Raw genomic sequence first — 20,400 nt, forward strand, 5'->3', positions numbered from 1 at the left:
CTTGTTCCGTCTGTTCTTAGAACGTTGTAAAAACCTAAAGTTTAAACAAATGTACAGGACAGAAAATAAAAAAACATTTAATTGAGGATATAGGTCTAATCTTGGACAATGATTTTTTTGCACATTCTTTTTTTGTTATTCAACTGATTGATAAGCACTTTGGATTAAAAAACAAAATGTGGGATACTAAGAGGAACATACTGCATTTGCCTTTGTTTCAGGTCATGAGAAGGAGCATTTCACTGTATTCTCATGATTCTTATTATTGTTTCATTGTCACAAAGTTGTTACCAAATTCTACGGTTGTCTCATATTTTTGGTGATTTCCGTGGCCTTAACAAAGACAGAATACATAATAACTAATATATTAAATGTCCACTGTTGGGGGCAGAAGTGAAACTGACCATGAATTTGCAGTAGTTCTGCTGCAAACACTTTCCTGAATGTCATAAAACAGCAGGATACCTGCAGTTACATCCAACATATGATAATAGCAGGATATGCTTACTAAATAAATGAATATATTAATATTTTTGTTCATTTTTCACTCCCAAAATTAGTTATCATCTATTATGATGCATGCATAATGTTACAGAGGGTCACGGGATAGCTCTGCTTTAAATGTTATGTTTCCATGATTGGCTCATTCCCTCCATTTCCTGTTCATTGTGTGCGAGCAAACTCCATTGTCTGTGGGTAGATTCTGCTCGGCCCTCAGAGGGGCCATCCCCAGGGAGCACTGCATCTTTTATTAATCAGGGGCGCTGCGCCACAGCCCCGCTTATCTAATTTAGCAGCCCGCCTCAGATACAACTATGTTGGGCTTGGTGTGGAAAGAGGGGACACGGGTGCGGGGGTGCAGTAGGGTGTAGATAGGATGGGGGTTGGGGTTCGTATACCTCGGTTTTTCCATATTGTGGTTGATGCATGGGGGGGGTGGCTGGCTGTGGGGGGGGGGGGTGGGGGAGACAGAGAGGTAGCGACTTATCAGACACCTCGTCACCAAGTTTTAGGACTGAATCACAATACAGCAAATTACCTTCTGCTGACAAGAAAAAATGAGAGCGGCCCCCATATGAAAAAAAAAAAATAGGATTGTCAGGAGGAGGTGACACATTGATTGCTTAGTATGCGCATCCAGAAGGCTGGGGTTCAGAGGCGTCCTCCCTATATATATGTAGAAGAGGTGCAGCAGTGCACGGCACAGCCATGAGGGGCGAATGAGAAATTGAAATGCCATGTTAGATTGGAGTCTCTTCCTCAAGCCAATCTCTCCAGTCCAACTCATATTAGAGCGCCATATCATAGTGTAGCCTTGTGTGTTATAGTGAGCCTCCACGAACCCTTTGGATATTTAAAGACCATTAGGCGCTCTCTAATATCACATCCACCGCGTACAGCTTATATAGTATTGTATTAATTTAAGCACAGAACGCAAGGACCTGGTACGAGCACAACCTGGTCTCCATAGGTGTTTTATACTTCTTTCCTGGCCGTCCCTCCTCCCCCTTCTCTCCCATCTGTGTCATAGCTCAGATGAATCAGTGTCACCGGTGTTGAGAGCACTTACTGTCAACCCTGGCGCCCTGGGCTACAGCACTGATGGACACAAACTATAAAATATCAGCCCCCTGGGGAGACATCGCTCAAGCACTGCCCCACAGCCCCGAGGGGGTGTGATCTGGTCAGTGTGTATGTGTTTGTGTGAGTGTACCGGGAGAGCCAATAGGCCAATGTGTTTGTCTGCGTATCAGATGTGATCCCGTTAGCATGGCCTAGCGTGTGCAATCATGTGGACGGTTTCACAACCATTTGCATGAGAAGGAGATGATAGAAAACCTCTAAAGATGAATATAGTTTTTCGTTTTCATAAATGTTCTGTTCATTAGAATGTTTTCGAGAGGGAATAGAAACTATGAGATATCTAATACCAGGCTTTCTTCACATTTACATTTCTGCACCACAGTCAACAACAACCCGCACATTGTCCGACCAAGCCCCTCAACCAAATTCCATAACTCCGCGTATACGAGCTCAGCACCCCTGACAACTGCATGGGGAAAACCACAAATGAATCAATCAATAAAATCAATGGCTCTGTCTGAGGACATGTCCCGTATCAGCTGATAAGTGGTATAACCCCCCCCACCTCTACTCCTCCTCCTCCAGCCAGGCACAGGGAGTGCATGAGGAGTCTGAACAGCTCCAATTGGAAGCGAGCGAGGAGGAAAATCAGGAAATCAGGGGGAGAGGGAGAAAAGAAGCCTTCCAGCCCTCTGAATGACCCCCCGGCTCCCAGTGCCGCCCCCCGCCCTCAAAAAAAAAAAAAAATCACCCATAGGTCACTGGGTATTTTCTCCTTCTTTCAGTTCTGCAAGGTCAAGGTTGCTGCCTGTCAGTGTCAGTGCATGTTGGAGCATGTGAACAGCCGCTCTTAGGTAAAATAAAGGGAACACACCTTAGCTACACATTCTTCTATTTCATTGGATGAAAGATTTAAAAGGAAAAAGATAAAACAGATACTCTTATCTCCTAACACGCCGTCACCATGTGTCTGAATATTGACTATTCATTTACACTGTCTCAGGTCTGTGGCTGCTTGATTCACCTAATAGAATTATATTAACAAGGCTCTTTTCAGATTCAAGGACAAAGGCATTAAGAGGAGAAGCAGGCCCGGCGGTAGTTTATTGTTGGCCAATGTCAATGGGACATACGACAAGACTTATGTTGCATTGTACTATTACGCATCCCATTGTTAGCAGTGGAGCTAAATGGCTTCTCGAGTGGCTTGGATGAACACATAAATGCAAATAGATCAAATCAAAGGGAAATCACAGATTGCTGTTTGTCTTTGTTTTGTTTTTTCCTTCCTATTTTTTGTGTTTCTCGGCTCAGAACCATAATGGAAGAGTCATGAGACCTAACATAAGAACTGTATGATCAAAAAACAGTTATTCTTAGTGCCTGGCAGGTAAATGACAGAAGACAACAAAGTCTCCTCCGTTTGATCAAATACATTCAAAGGTAGATGAAGGTATTTGACGACCGATCAATTATAACTGTCACGGGCTTTGTTTATGTACTTCTGCTGGCTTGAGGCTGGCCAATGTTCACTATACTGCATTTTAATGTACAAATATCCATGTTTGACAAACAGAAAGTGTCCCGCACAGGATTTGATTTGGATAAAACAGCTTATTGTGTTGTTCTAATATGTCCTAGTAGTAGTGGAGTACTCCACTGCTGTCAACTGATCTGGCTAAGATTCTGTGGGGTGAGGCCACTTACATAAAAATGAAAGATAAAAAATCCAATACACAAATTCCTAATGTTAGCAAAGACTGTCTCAATAAATTGGGGGCGCCTGCAGACCCCCAAAACAGTCACTTAAGGTAAGCGTCAGTCTGCCAGGCCTGCAGCTGCACAATAAAACTCATCTATAATTTGTGATGAGTGTAATGCCATCTCCACTTCATGATTATGTGATATTCTTCACCTCGGCCTCAGCCGATGAGCCCAAGAGCTGGCAGTCCTAATGAGGGGCCTCAGAGTTCAGCGTTTAGGGGACGGAGAGGAGGATGGAGGACGAGGGGACGAGGGTTGCAAGACTTATGCAAGCTGGATAAACGGGAAATCACAATATTAAGAAATAAATTCAATGTTAAGCATGTTTTTGGTGAATAACTACATCGCTAAATTTGTTCCTCGCGCATGGTGAGCTGAAAGCCAAAGATTTTAACATCTTTTTGGAAAATGTAAGCCCACGCACCGTATTGCACAACTCATTCTAATGAGACGTAGTCACAATAAACAGTGAGAGAGAGTCATTAGGTCTCTGCACAGAGATACAAAAAAAAAACACTTGTTAAGGGAGGCATGGCGTCCTGGGTTTGTCGAGGATTACGTCCACGAGGGAGATCTCATGAGAGAGGCCCTTAGACTCATTTTCAGCGCAGTGCATTGCTATGCTCCTATGGTTGGTCTAAATGTTATGAATAAGTAAATAACAACATTTTTCCAGTCGTTTAATCTCTGAGTACTGCAATTAGTAAGTCTGTAGTTTGTGCTGCCTTTTTTTCTGCCCTTATTATTGTTATTGAAATGTCACGCTCTTATTTAGCTCAAGGATGAATAATAAATAAGCTATAATTACTGTCTTGAATGAGCTGACAGCTTGGCTGGGTCAATAGTAAACGGAACCCCCCACCACCCGTCTTCTCTCTCTCTCTCTCTCTCTCTCTCTCTCTCTCTCTCTCTCTCTCTCTCTCTCTCTCTCTTTTCCCCTTCTTCTCCCTCTCTCTCTTTAATTGGATCTTGTAATTAGTTTCTCTGATGGATCTGGGAGGTCTCAGGCATCCTCTACAGCGTTCATTAGTGTTCTTGGAGGAGGGCGCAGCTTTTTAAAAGCTACGCCTTTGCTCTGTCCCTCAGATGTCATAACACCAGATATAATTCTGCCAAACACAAGAAGAGCATCATTTTCACCCTGGGTCAGGTTTGCCCGTATAGCACCGAAACAAAGTAGCTCAGCTCAGTGGGCCTTCAGGGAAGCGTTGAGACAGCTCCTTTGTAATACACATCTTTATCAGCGTTCATCTCTTTGGGAGAATTTTTCCACAACTTTGCAGCAGCTCAGAGAATCGGGCGTTGTAGAAATACTGATGAATGGATGATGGTGGACAGAGTGAGATATTGAGAGATTTCTTTTAAAGATATTAAAATCAGACACAGCTCGACTTTACATGGCTGCAGGAGTCAGTGTGACCTGAAAATGGAAGTTAAATGTCTTTTTGCTCACTCTTACAGGGCTGACCAGTCTCTGCAAACTCCTTTTGAAACACACACACACACACACAGGTTTGCGTGGCTATCCTCAATATCTACTTTCTATCCTTTCTATCTATCCTATAACCCCACGTGTGTACAGCCTAACTTAGACCTTATCTCTAACCCTAACCATGACCAATTTATACCTAACCTTAACCTAACCACAATTCAGATCTTTTCACTAACCTTAACCAGGACATTAGAAATGACGTTTACCTCATTAGGGCCGGGTTTGGTCACCATGAGGTCTACTGGTCCTGACAAGGTCAGTGTTTATGCTGGTCCCAAAGAGGTAACAAAAATGAGTACACACACACACACACACACACACACACACACACACACGCTTTTCTTAGGTCAATTTTTGGGGACATTACATATACTATACCTGGAAACTAATCATAACCAAAACCACGAGTTGCCTAACCCTAACCTAAACCTAATTCTAACCCTCACCTTAAAAGCAAGTCTTAACCCTCAAACAAGCCTTTGACAAAGTAAGGACCGGCCAAAATGTCCCTACACCATAAGGCCTATGCTCAAAATGGTCCTCACAAATACATAAATACACAAATACAAATACAATACAAGTACATACACACACACAAAAATGTTCAAACCCATAATATACAACCCCCCCTAGCACCCCAATACCATTTCCCACTTTTCCTCCCCACCCCTCTGCTGGCCAGGCTACACTACACATCTCTCCCTAATCAGCAGCCTCGTCTCGCTCAGACTGGTTGCCATAGTAATATGCCGGCTGGTCGACATGGCAACCACTCTGAGGTCCACTATTAAATGAAGAAGAGGAGAGGGAGGGATGGGGAGAATCGAGTCGGGATGAGAGAGAGACAGAGAGGGGAAGGACGTGAGAGACAGCAAGAGAGAGAGAGAGCGATTGTCCAAGATGGGGGGGGGGGTATCAGGGGTTATGTGGTGGGGGAGAAAATGAAAAAAAGGGGGTAAAGCATAGAAAAATTAGGGAGAGAGAAGAGGAGGGGCAGCTGGAGGAGAGATAAAGAGCATCAGTGGTGCTGCTCCAGCTCCAGTTATACCTACAGCATTGTATCATATTAAAAGCTTCTGATACATGTCACAACAATGCCATTAACCTAATGCATGACGTCATTTACTTAATGCCTCACATTTATACATTTATACACATGAAAAATGCATGTGCGTCACCGTCCCGGTCGAGATAAAGGATCATAAACCAATATCACGTTTTAAGAGCCACCCACAATATTATTGTCAATTGGCCGTCAAACATACCTTAAAAAATGATTTAAAGAAATTAATATTTATGGAACTGTGTCATGGACAGCACTCCTGTAATGATGATCAATGAAGGCATATGAGGAAGTTATGTTAGAGTAAGACAAAAGGGTCATGTTACTTCTATGGGATTTAACTTCCAATCGAACAAAACTACAGAGGAGCTACAGTGTTTTTACAACATTGTGCTTAAACAACAGCAAAACATTCACCTTTAAAATCTTGATATTTTTTGGGGCAGCATCACTCATGTGCTTCATGAAGATTTGGCCCATCCCTCACAGTCCACTTGATATGTCAGACTGGATGGAATATGTAGAATGAATGTTTTAATATTTCTAAACTACAGCACAGGCCTGCAGTGTCTTTGTCATTGAGCCGTCAGTATAGTGCTCTCTTTCCAGACTGAGGTGAAAATTCACCAAGGCTCACATATCTCCCTCTGTCTCGGGTGCGATCTACCTCCATCACTCTTTCCTCACTCATCCTATCTTGCCAACTCTTCCCATCTTTCTCCTCTCATTTTTTATTTGCACCTCACCCATATCTCGGTGTCTCCTGCTCCCACTGTGCCTTTTTCTCCCCCTTTTATCACAGTCCCTCTTCCTTCTCTCTGACTGCATCTCTCTTTTCTTGCTTTGCCTGAATGTCTGATTCTTTAACGAATGAAATGCCATTCCATCAAGATGCCACCACAGCAGTGACACAAAATAGCATTTGTTGCCTTGTGTGCGAAAATTCCTTTATGAATTGGAGCCCTCTCCTTTTTTTTCCCCCCGGAGCGTCTTATGAAAGATAGCTAATTGCATGTCCACATTGTGCCGTCAGTCCCTGCTTCCCTCGTGCGCCATTCAGAGGCAATTAAAGTGAGCTTAAACAGAGTAAGAAAGTGCGTCATCCTCTTAATGCAATTAAGGAAGTGTGCACACAAACATACAGTAATACTCTGCAACACAAAAACAGGAACACAGAAAAAGAACAGAAAAAAAAGGCAAGCGGAAAAGCTTAATTTATTGGGCACAGTAAGCCAATTTTACTGTTAAAAACTGCCAAATGTAGTAGTTTTCTGTGTGTAAGGCACCAAAATCAACATATCTAAGCTTCAATAGCAGCCCTGCTCTATGATATCAGCTATCTTAGTTTAATAATGTGTCCGTCTGCTTATATCTGTCTTTTTACCGACATGCTGAGTCCAGTTTGTAACAACTTTGGGATCACAGCAAACTCTCTAACTTAAATTATAAACCTAACATTCATGTCTGCTCTCCTACTGTATGTGGAGCTGTGCTTCTCAAGCCCCCGAACAGCAGCATATGGCAGCAAGAATAAAAGTACCTAGCTAGGGAGCACAATCACATTGACTAAACAAGCCTGCAATCTATTTAGTTGCGGGTGGCAAGGGATAATTTTATATAATAAACCACACACACACCTTAAAGTATAAATGCAAAAAGACTGACACATGAGGTGAAATGAAAGGCCTCTCGTCACAGAGGGTTTTTTTTCACAATAACAGTCATGCTCCAACACTTAAGCCAAAGCCTCTGACATACAGTATGTGATTACAAGCACTGGATGATCGGCCAAAATCAAGCAAGGCTTTATTACACTGTACCACTGTTGCACTGCCCACTTAAACCAATATGAGAAATGGATATTTGCTGGATGTGAGGTGATTTTGCATCATGTGCAGATTCCTTGTTGTTTGCCTAACTTAATAGAAAAATGTAATTTGTTTAAAGGCAGCAAAGTGATTTTACGGTGCCTATCTGGACATTCTGGGGAACAGCTTGGGAAATCAAATTTTTTTCTGTGGTAGCCTCATCGCTTGTGGGACAACAGGCCAGAACAGAAAAGCAGCAGTCCAGTTTCTGGAGGAGGTTAAACAAGCCAATACGGAAATTTAAAAAATGAATATACTGAAAATGACGACAGTGGTATTAGGCATGAATGCATAAACACATTCATGGAAATAAAAGTGCTTATACACGCCAAAGGCACTAGTATGAACTCATGCTGCCTGTTTTATACATGAAGACATTATATTTTTGATCAGCTCATTTGTGTATTAGTGACCAAATGATTTTTTGTATATAAGTCAAGTTTATTGCCTTAGTGACAGGATGAAAACTGAGATCCTAATCTGCCTATTAGACAGAGTAAAAACTAAATAACACTGCGAACATTCACACTTATATTCTGAAACAAATTTTCTTTCGTCATACTTTTCTATTCTTTCTTCTGCCACTCACTATTTTTTAACACACACATGCACACAGACACACACACAAGCAGATACATATTGCAACACAATTCTATATCAACATAATAAAAGTTTCAAGGGTCTTTAAAGGTGGGACACTTTCCTTACAGGCTGACAGTGTCATGTAGAATTACTGAACCAGATTGACGGACAATGGCCTTAAGTGAAAAATATCATATAATTTAACTTTTATAAACATTTCACACAATTTTTCAGATTCACCCAACAGAACAATGTGTAAGAAAAACATCTGTGACCGTGTCCTGTCTCCTGATTCACAGAAATCAGAAGGAAACAGGAACACAAAATGAGCAGCACTGTCCTCCTTCACTGAAAAGACATGCCCATCCATCTCCATGCATTGTGGAAACAAGGCATTGTCTGTTTGGTCGGACCACAGATATTTGTTTTTTTAATGTCAGAGAGCGCGGCTGGGATGTGGCCTCTATGCCCTGGGGGGCACACTGAGGCAGAGGGGGGGGGGGACGCTGTGCAGTGCACGGACAGACCCAGACTGACCCTAATGGTGCTTACGGCTCGCTTCAATTAGTATCCAGTAGTGCGTCGTAAAGCATGAGACTGAAAATTGTCCAATTGATTAGATAGATGTGCCCCCCCCCCCCCCCCCCCCCACCTCCAAAACCCCCACATTCACTGACCTCTTTTCTTCACGTTTCTTTAAAATTTTTGACTGCAAATATTAAAGAGAATCCATGATGTATTTTCAGGAAATAGTTAATTATTGCTGGTTTGTAGATTGATCTGAAGAGGAGGGTTGGCATATGGAAATCAACTTCCCAGCTCCTTCATTCGAGATAGACAGTGAAGAGGAAGGAAAGAAACAGGGAGGCCTTCATCTCAGACAGTATATACTGTACATGTAGATATGAAATGTAGATGCAAACCTTATTTGGTTATTTATAGCAGCCAATTTGAATAAACCAGACTGTAATTACCCAAAGACAGATGGAGATGGAATCATTCAACTACAATTCTTTTTCACGCTGCACTTTCCTTGTGGCTACACTCTTGACCTTTTGTAGTCGTGGACAAGCCGGGGCTCTACGCTCCAGGGCATCCTGAGCAGGGCCGAATCAGAATTCACCTCAGTGCAGGCGACTGCCAGCACAGAGGTAGCCAACACTGCTGGATGTGCTAAATTATTGTATAATTTAGCCATAATACAGCAGAGTTGCTGCTTAAACATATAATCTCCTGCTAGCTGAGAAAAAAAAAGGTCTGAAAGATTTTTGGGGTCTAGATGTAATTGCTGCCTGTTGCAAAAGCAAAGTCTGCAGAAGTCTAAAGGGTTTGTGATGGAAATATATCCATCGACACTTCACAGTCTTATAGAAGATTAGTAGCTGGTTGTGAGTTCGTTTTAAAAAAATGCCTTATTCATAAGCTATTGTAAAGTAGAAAATTACAAACTGTTTTAGAGAGAAGTGACATTTACCAATGTATTGCATATCAAAATTGAAGTGTATATTCTGAGTAACAAAGGGCCATATGTTCATTACACTTTGCCTTGTAAACTGTCCAAGTAACAAGGAAACACTGAAACAAATAAAAACAATTCTAATAAAAATAGATCAAAAATTAACAAAGTGGGTTTGTTATTTTATAACTTCAAATATAATTGTTATATTTTCTTATTTAGCACAGTTTATCTAGTACAATACAAGAATAACATCCAAGCCCATCCAGATAAAAATGTGACCTCTAGTAATTTCTTCTTTGAGGTGCATTGAATTTTTTTTTTTTAGCTGGTCCCCAAATTTTATGCCAAGATGCTCTGAACAACAAATGAACAGTAACTGAGACATGTAAACTATTCATAGCTGCCTCACAATGGCCTCACACTACTTGACTGTAATGGGGGCTTTGCCACCTCTGTTATTCAGCCAACACAGTCACCATCACAACCAAATGTAAAGTCCAACTGCCCTCCAAATCCCTCCCAATTATAAAAGGTCCTTGAGTTGCTGTTTTGCCCCCTCTCCAGCTCCTGTCTGATTACTGAGTGTGGGGCGAGCTGTGCAGGCAATCAGCCGCAAAGTGCAGAAGACCAGGAGGACCGGGGGAAAAAAAATCAAATCCAAAACACTGCAAAAAATAAACTACAGGGGGACTTCTGGACTGCAATTACAGGCCATCCAGCCAGGCCTCTGCTCCAGCACTCAAGAGCCGCCGTGATTTCCGACAGAAAAGGTTATTAGTTTTTATTGGAGGAAATAGATGCTGGGTGGCTTTAAATGGCACAGTAATGTAGGGAGGCTGTAGGGAGACCTCCTGACCCGGGTCTCCCAAGGGTCCCATTGCACCGGCAGAGGGACACGCAGAAGCCATCACACGCCCTCTCTCCTTCCCCCCCATCGCTCGTTCTCCTGCTTGAACTCTGAGACAGTGCCCTGGTCCTTGGCCTTGAACTCAACCTGGACTCACACTTCTCTTCCTGATGTCTCCTTAAATATAAGCGTCACTACTGATGAGGTTCCTATAACCTCACATCCGGCCTTCACAGGAGAAAGCTGTTGGAAAATATTGCCAGGAAATTATTTAAAATTTGTAGAATTATCAATAATTTTAAATTGTGATGTTTTAGAGATACGATCATCGATATCAACAAAAAACAAATAAACAATAAAACACTAAAATCCAAATTATGTTTTGAAATGACAGTTTTCTTTGTGCATGGGAGAAAAAAAACCCTGATGTTGACATGGTTTTATTCCACACAATCCCCTCACATAAATTCTATCACTATATTGTGATGCTGTATTTGTGCATGTGTACACACACATACAGGCGCGTGCCTATATGGCTCCAACACAGCAGCGGCACATGAGAAAACATCATCAGCGAGCGTGGCAGCTGCGTGTTTGCTCGGCTCGGTGTAATGACTGCCTGCAGATTTCCTGTCACAAGCACGTGAGTCTCTGGCTCCAGAAGGAGAGGAGAAGTATGCAACCATATTTGCCTTTGTGCTGGGCTGCCAGTGTGTGTACTCTGCCGTGTGTGACGTTATTTCAGAATGTGTAAGCTATGATCTGCCTGCACCAGATGAAGTGCTCTCCACAGGCGTCGGCGTGTCAGTGTCCAGCGATAGGCAGCAATCAGACACATGCGCTTTTATCAGCCAGTGGAAATATACGGAAATGTTTTTAATGATTTCTCCTATTATCCCATGTGTGTGATGCAACATCTCAGTCAGATAGGTGTGTGGAACGCAATTACTTTGATTATAAATGTGTGTGTCAAAATATGTTGCTGTATGTCAAAATAGATAATATGTTGTGAGCGTGTGTGTGTGTGTGTGTGTGTGTGTGTGTGTTTGTCTTCATTGTGCTTGCTGCCCATACTCTCCTCTCCTAATCTGTATTCAGGGCAGGTAGGCTCCAGCACGGACCCACAGCTCAGTAACTAATGGAGGGGCTGATGGGAGCCTGATGACGACCACAGGGCCATTTGTACACACACACACACACACACACACACACACACACACACACACACACACACACACACACACACACACACACACACACACACACACACACACACACACACACACACACACACACACACACACACACACACACACGCACACACACGATGCACATATACAAACAAACATTATGTTCATTTCCAACCACATCTGCACCCATCATGCAGCCAGGAGCCAGGTAAGTTGATTACACTGACCATTTAATATTGGTAATTTTTTTTCTTTAGTGTGCAAGGGATGCAATTTGATAAATTTCATCATCTTTCTGAGTAAGTGAGTAACAATTACAGCGCAGGGCATCATCCTCCTCTGCCTCTGTTGATTTCTGCTGCTGCTGCTTAGATTCCTGCCTTTAATTGCCTCGACTGCAAACTTTTCCAGCGAAGCACTGCCCCTCTAAGTTGATTGCCAGGAAGTGCAGGGAATTAGAAAATTAATGTCACACCAGGGTCAGTGCATTAGAGTGGCACACACGTAAACCTGCACAATGAGTTTTCTCCGCTGACAATAATGCAATACCTGTGACGCAGGTGCTGGAATATATTTAGTTTGACACAGTTTCCTGCACTATAAATTCACGGCAATTATTGTATGGAAAGCTATAAGTGGTCACTTGTGTTTTACACATATCTGTGTAGAAGCTTTCCCCTAAATTAATAAATAAAGAGTTGAATGCGAGGTCATTCAAGTCTAAGTTCATGTTCAAGTTCAACATGTAAAATCGAATGATTGTCATAACAACTACTATAATTGTACAGCTCTGTTTCATGTATCAGGAAGTCTGTTTCTATCTACTTCCCTCCTCCTCTCCCATGGTCACCTCCCTTTTCCTTTTCTTCCTTCCCTTTCCTCCACTTCCTCCTCCTCCTCCTCCTCCTCCTCCTCCTCCTCCTCCTCCTCCTGTGTTGAGCCTGGGCCAAAGAGCTGACAGCCAGTGACCTAGGAGCCTCTGAGTCTCCCAGCGAGAAAGGTAATGGGCCCAACCCCGGAACGCACTCTCACTCTCGGCACACATGGGGCTGCCGGCCGCTTTGATCCGGTAGCCCCTGCTCTGGTCTCCTGACGCCGGGTGAGGAAATTCATAGGAACAACTGGAAGAGGCCTGTGTTTATTCAGCTCCTTTAATGAGGAGGGAGACGGATTATCGGGGGCCTAGATCTCCCCGAAAAAACACAGGGAAAGAAAACTGCTGCTCCTTCCAGATGTTGCTCTATCACCGGTCACTCCAAAAGAATCCAAATGAGAGAGAGAGAGAGAGAGAGAGAGAGAGGGAGAGAGAGAGAGAGAGAGAGAGAGAGAGACGGAGAGAGAAAGAGAGAGAGAGAGAGACGGAGAGAGAAAGAGAGAGGTGGTTTCAGTATTCAAGAGGGAGAACTAGTGGTCGGCAGGAGAATTTCCCAGTGTTTTCTCTGTTCTTCTGTCTGGCCAGATGTGGGAGCTGGCCGGCCCTCTCTGGGTTGAGCCCAGAGGAGAGCAGCCGCCCAGACGCAGTGGGGAGAGCTGGGGGCTCTGACAGGGAGCTTGCAGACATGTGTTATTTTGTTGAGGGGGGGTTGGATGGTGTAGGTTACTAAGGCTTTCATGAACAAGCTTTACTTTAAGCAATTTGTGCTGTCTTACAGAGAAAAAGAAGTTATTTCCTGAGCCTGTCACACACCCTCTAATGTGTTATTTTTTCGTTTTGGGTTTACACATAGCCTCATTGTAATCCTAATTAACATGGCATATATAGCAAGTAGCCGGTTGGACCAGATGTCCGAAGCCTGTCTGTTACAGCTGGAACAGAGGCCTGATCCATTCAGTGCATACTACAGGTGGTGGAAAGACAAAGGGAGCTCCAGTGATGATAACGCCACTCTACCTGCAGACACAAAGCAGACTCCGGTGCGTGCGTGTCCGTGTCAGGCTCTTGACCCTTTAGCCAGACGGCTGACCAGATCAATACGTCTCTCTATTGTCAAACCATTTAGGAGAGGATTACGGGTCAGCCACTGGTCACAGATGCTCACACGCAGAGGGCAAAGGTCAGTCTGTGCCGCACATTTACATGTGATTTCCACACGTTGAATCGTGTTAAGAACATCACCGGTTTGTAAAAAAAGCTGCGGTGCAGTGTGGTCCGGCCCACGTCTGATCCAGCACTCCTCTTTTCTCTTTATGTTTCACTCTAAAATCATTCACTGCTCCAATATACACAATAACACCCCCCGAACCTTTGTCATCTGAACTGCTAGCCCCCCCCCCCCCCCCCATAGGTTCAAGGTCAGGGTAGTGACAGGATGAAGGGGAGGTGTCTATTGCATGTGTTTATGTGCAAGACGGCTCGAGATGAGACAAGATCTCTGAGGAACCGTAAGAAAACATGAAGGCGCCGACAGATTAACAGTCGGGATTCACGTTGAACCACTGCACGGGGCCTGTGTGTGAAATCAAACCAACGAACATGAAAGAATATAAGTGGACTTCACAGCTGCAACACTGAACTCGAGTGCAATTGAATTAAATGTAATAAAACATAATTTCACTGTTGTTGATTAGTATTTCTGCTCAATATAAACAGCAAGAAGAGCTGGAATTGTTTGCTTAATTAGAAAAACCATCCACATACAGTTTCTGCTCTGACGTTAGGAATCTGAAATGCTGAATATGTATATGAGAAGTTTTCCGTAAGACATAACTAATTAATCAATCACCTCCTGCTGCTTAATAAAAAAATCTTCACATAGTATTTGAACACCCCCTGATTATATAAATATATAATCTGTGGGTTTTTGTCACTGTCACGTTCAAATTTAACATACATTTTCTAAGTTTGTATCTTTTAATTAAAAGTAGTAATTAAAAATTGATTGACTATTTGGACAGCTATTTGTGACAACCATGCCCTCTTCAACATGTTAAATGTAATTTTTCTGCTTTGTTAAAAGGAGAACATATATTGTATATATACAATATCTATTGTTATGTTTAGAATATATATTTTTACCTGAACCCCTTTGGGACAAATTAATGTAATTTGTTTAGTTTTTTTAATTTATTTTATGTGGAGCTTTTCAAACATATTAATATTATTACTTCAATATCACTCACTGTTCACAGTTGGAGAAATAAAAATAGAAATAAATGAAAAAACTCACTCCTCTATTTACCTCCATTAATCGTCATCATTTATCCATTCTACCCAGCAACATATTAGAAACTGATGATGGACGTGATGTGTTTAAGGCTGTAATTTGTTCACAGAGTACAGACGGGGTTTATTCCAAGAATGTTACAAAAAGAAGCTCGACAATCTTTTTTTTCTTGTGACAATAATAGAGTGTGGTTGAGGAAGAATGGGGTTTGTGGGTGTAATTGATCTATCAGTAGAGACTTTCTGCACACCCTCTTATCATTTACAAATCTTAACCCTTTAGCTGATACCTCTCTTCCCCAGTCAAGTTCACAAGAGTTTGCTCGGAGATTAAATCTGTAAAAATAAGAACTTTCCTCAAAGAAAGTCTTTCTTCCAACATCTCATACATGTGGTGAAGCTACAATGAGAATGGGAAAAAAAAAGTTTCAAGGAAACACTTACCAACTGTGAAGAAGAGGACAGCTTCCGTCACAGTCCTGCAGAAAAAACAAAACACAAGGAGAAATGCATCATTGTCCACAGACTTCAATGTGTCAAAAAAGAATGTGGAAACTAAAGTGGACCACAGGTCTCACTGGTCATGTGAGTTTATCACAATTACTATTCATAACCTTTTGCCAACATCCTTCTTACTGACCAATAATATCTGCCCCGAGGCTGCACTCAGATTGCAACAACCTCTTATGTATGAATGGATAAAACCTGAATAAACTGGTAAACCACAGACGGTCATTATCATTATACTGTATTGTTATTTTTCACTCATTTCTGTCTCCAGGCCTCGTGCTGTTTGATATGAAGTTATATTAAGACCCGAGGGTAAGAGAAGGACACTGCACAGACACACTTTGCATGAAACAAATACAAGCCAACATAATATTGTGCTTTCTTGAAAAAAATAAAAATAAAGGGAAAAAAATAGATTTATGTATGTAAATCAAAAAACTTCTCCTCTCTTAAACATTCATGGCATTCTTGTATCTATCATGAAAGGAAGCGGCACATTGCTCTGCAGTCATCCCAGATCTGAAGCCTCCTTCTCTCACTATTAAAGTCATTGTTTCTCTGACAACTCGGAGCAGGTAGAATCCTGTGTGACCCGTCTCACCAGGCTAATGCAGAGTGATGTATCCTGCCCACTGTTCGACACCACAAAACAACGGCCCCGCTCAAATACAAACTGTTTCCAACGCAGCGTTTGTGATATGTGTTGATGTGCTTTTCTTATTCTGTTTATCTCCTAAGTGCGAGGATGACTCGTATCCTCACGGCTCCCAACACACGCCATCACACTGAGCTAATGATCACCACGCAAAGCCCAACTTGTTGTGGCTGTGGTCATGGAATCCAAAACTTTAAGGCGAAGAGACATTTTGTTTCCCACAAGGGAGGGAAAATATCAACCTTGGAATCAAAACATTGAAAATAATTTTCCTCTCCGGTTTCATTTATTGCGAAATAATTACTGACAGCGCTGCAGGTTCCTCAGTGAACAACACACAGATGTTTCATTTTGGTGCATAAGCTACAGCTTAGACTGCGTAATTGCTCGCCTCACACCGGCAGAAGAAAAGGTGTGTCTCAAGATACTATGAATAAAAGACTAACAGACAAAGGTATTAAATAGAATATAAACACAGACACACAACACAGTGGGGTTACTATAACAGACACATCAAATAATATACAGTATTGCTGACATTCACACTTCATTTTTAATCATATTAATAGTATCAATACTTCCTTGTTTCACTGCACAGTGCAGCGTCATGATAGCATAGCCTCAATCAGCCTTTAACCTCTGCCCTCAGACAAGGTAAATGCAGCCATTGCACTGACTCCAGGTCAGTAAGTAAGCTTGTATTTTTGGACGGCTGCTGCCGATTGTCTATGCACTTTAATAAGCGGGCCGCAGGTCAGGCAGATTTATAGGCCCGTGGTGGGGTGTAGGGACCGGACTCCCTTGGCCTCCAGCTTCCCCCTGCGCCATTACGCCAGAGTGAGATATAGTGGGATATTGATCCCAATGCCACTTCATTTCGCAATAACTATTACACAATATTCTCCGGGGCTGCGCGTGGCTCCTGATTTATGCTGCCTTGCTATTTACATTAGCAGTAAGTGTTTTTCTATACCAACTGAGGACGGTCTTACAGCCACACAAATGGACATGTGAACATTCACATTCCATACCATACCTGTCTTTTTGCTGCCTCTGATGTCTTTTCAGAGTAGCAGGGGTGCTTAACACGCCGCGCAGCCTGCTATGTGTGAGTAATGGAAAATACAGGCATAAACATATTGAAGAATACATCCCAGCTCTTATTTCAGCTGCGTGAGTGACCTTGAGGCAACGATATTCTCTTCGATATATTCAATATTATATCTTATTAAAGATTTCTGCTTGATCACATCCACTCTTTAGGATGTGATTATATTCAGGGAGAGGATTTTGAGATATTTCATATTGTTTTATTCTCACTTGCTGGTTAGAGTCATGTATAGTCAAGCAATAGAAAGGAAACCAAAAATAAAGATGACTGCGGCAAATATGTTGAGAAACAAAATCATAATTTTTATATTGTGGCATATTTACATTTAGAAAGTACATCTAGTTAAAACACATATGGATTAATAGTACAGCCCCTATTGTGATGTATATGGCTAAACTTAAATTCAGACTGTGTTAATGTGTGAAAACATGCGTTTGCCACAAACGTATTTAATTGAACGTTGCCAATTAACAAATTATATCACGTGAAAGAAATTGTTCAGTCATGACCAGGTTATTAAGGCTGAACAGCCGGTGCCTCCTGAGCGCGCACCGTCATCAGCTGCATACTTCAGCGCTGGGTCTTTGCCAAAGTGGCTTCCCTTGCAGTGCCAGCCTGGTGCTGAGTGTTTGTTTACACACAGAGCGAGGGCTGTGTCAGTGGCAGAGCAGGAGACATGAATGGGGAGGAAGGGCGGGAGACAGACCCTCCATAGTGCTGACATTCCCACGGGCCGCCCCCCCTACAGGTGGCACTGCGCCCCAGATGCTTTCACTGGCTCATTGTGCCACGGCAGAAAACAAAGGGGCTAATGATCCTTAATTGCTCTGGAGCCGTTTAAAATCAGATGAGTGTCGCCTAAGCTGCGGTATGTAAATCAAGTCCCCCTCCTCGCCCCTCTTCCCCGTCTACCCCCTAAGCTCTCTCCCCTGGCACAATCAAGTCTTTTTCTCATAAGGGGGCGGGCAGCTTAGCAGGCCCGCTGCCAAGTGAGGGGAGCTGGCAAGCGTGTTAATGTGGAGACACTTGTTGCTACAATGCCTGCCTGTTACACCAGCACATGGTAGAAACGGGGCGGCTGAGCGGCGTGTGTGGGGGAGCAGATGGGCATACTAGGGCCTCCACGTGCTTCCATATTAAACATGGCAGGAGAAAAGACGCGTGCTCCGTCGTCAGCTCTCAAAGCTGGCAGACACTGCGCGCATGTCCCATTCATTAATAGGCCCATTCACATGCAACACAAAGTTTGATTGAACACAAATGCCGCATTAGGGATGAAGAGATTGGCTGGTGAATGGGAGTCAGTGTGTGCACGCGTGTTCCGGCGCAGTTGCTTGTGCTTGTTTGCATGCATGTATGCATATCTTTGAGAGTGACAGGGTTTGCTTTGTGTTATATTAAAGGTTATACAGGATGTAAGTATTTGGGATATTTAATCACGACTGTACTAATAAAACAAAAAAAAACTATTTTGACCGACACCAGAAAAAATAAAATGCTTTATATTTTTTTTAAATCTTCGTTTTTTAAATTTTGAGATAAAAACACATTTACATGTTTTGCAAGTCTTGAATAAAGCAGAAAATAGAAACTGCAGATACATTATAGATGTCGTCTCCGGGACTGAGTCTGAGACCGACCAGGTGTCTCCATCCCGTGACCCACTGAGAGGTGAGCGATGTCCTCCTGCGCCCCGATGTGTCCCGCTGCTCCCACCACACCCATTAACATCAAGCTGTAATGCATTTCCTATACCTGCATGCTTTAATGATATATGGAGTCTCTGGTGATTTAAAGACAGCAACAAACCTGTCCCATTTTCAGAGTGGCATTATTGATAGACTGTCACTTCAGATTGTAGGTAACTGCTAATGGTTATTTTATGGCGCACGTGTCAAATCTGATGTGTACTTTTTTTTCCATCCTCTCTCTTATCTTCATATATGTTTTATTTGACTCTGATGATTGCCTCAAGATTATTGTCGTTTTCTTCTTTGAATAACATGTTATTTATTGTGCAACTTTAACTCGTATTGGTATATTTGTTTATATTGTTCAAGTTAATAGTGGCATATCATTCGCTGCACCCAGCAGCACAGAAAAGACTGATTCCTGTTGACGTATGCGCACGAAGCGGAATTAAAAGTGCAGAAATTGAAATATATCACTGTTAAATCAGAACAGAGCGTGTGTTTTGTGTCATTGTCCATCCTGCCATTTTGACAAGCCATAGCTCCCCAAACAGACGACCGCCTCCTCGTCACCCCTCCACTCTTTACCCACTCCACTGTTTTCTCCCTGTGAACCTGTATCCCCTCTTGTCATGGATTAGCCTCCACCATTGCGTGAACAAAGAGCCAGTCAGCATGTGTTTATGTGTTGGTGCATGTGCCGCATGAAGAGGGGACATATCTCCACTTATGTCCGGATCTTAGAGGACCCCCAATTTGTTAGGCATTCATCAGAACACCTGCTCAGAGAGCGCCCTGTGTCAGTGGCTCACTTTGTCTCCCGATGGTTTCCTGGTTGCCAGGCTTTTTGTTTCACCACTTGAGTCATCAGTGTCATTTGAAATCAATTTACCTTTTGGGCCCCAGACTGATTTGTGTATGCAAATGCTGCATGGGGAGAAAAGGAATAAGCAACATAAGGAGAAAAAAAGAAAAGAAAACAGACCGAAAAAAGTGGAACAGCATACTGTTCATTAGTCTGGTATTAAAGAGCAATAAGTCATCAAGTGTTTTACAACAGGAGGGTTTAAACAGAGGACTAAAACAAACAGAATCCGGCTCTACATTATAGAAATAACAGCGTCTTGCTTCTTTCTGAAGGACAAGACGTGCAAGGGTACAATGTTTGAGGGAAAAGAAGAGTAAAACGCATATGACAGGACGAGGAAGATTAGGTCACAGAGAGGCCAGGAAAGAAAGGGAGCACAAGAAAGAGGTAGCAGAGGAAACAAATGAATAAATTCATGGGGCACAAAATGAAAAGAAAGATGGAGGGGAGTGGAGTAAAGGAAGGGGGTTGGAGTCATCAGAGGAAGATTTTTATTGTCCGGACACAGGAGATGCACACAAAAGCACTGTGAAGATTCAATTAAGTATCATAT

The 20,400-nt window shown here is 42.6% G+C and overlaps 1 protein-coding gene across 1 annotated transcript in view; it reads right to left on the reverse strand.

Moving 5' to 3' along the window:
- zfhx3 (zinc finger homeobox 3) overlaps positions 1 to 20,400 on the reverse strand; it is a 208,056-nt gene that overhangs the window by 176,634 nt on the left and 11,022 nt on the right. The window contains 1 exon segment of the mRNA XM_034570513.1: positions 15,457 to 15,491. The gene's annotated coding sequence lies outside the window, so the exon portion shown is untranslated.

This window comes from Hippoglossus hippoglossus, chromosome 3 (genome assembly GCF_009819705.1).
Source record: "Hippoglossus hippoglossus isolate fHipHip1 chromosome 3, fHipHip1.pri, whole genome shotgun sequence".
NCBI classification, from domain to species: domain Eukaryota; kingdom Metazoa; phylum Chordata; class Actinopteri; order Pleuronectiformes; family Pleuronectidae; genus Hippoglossus; species Hippoglossus hippoglossus.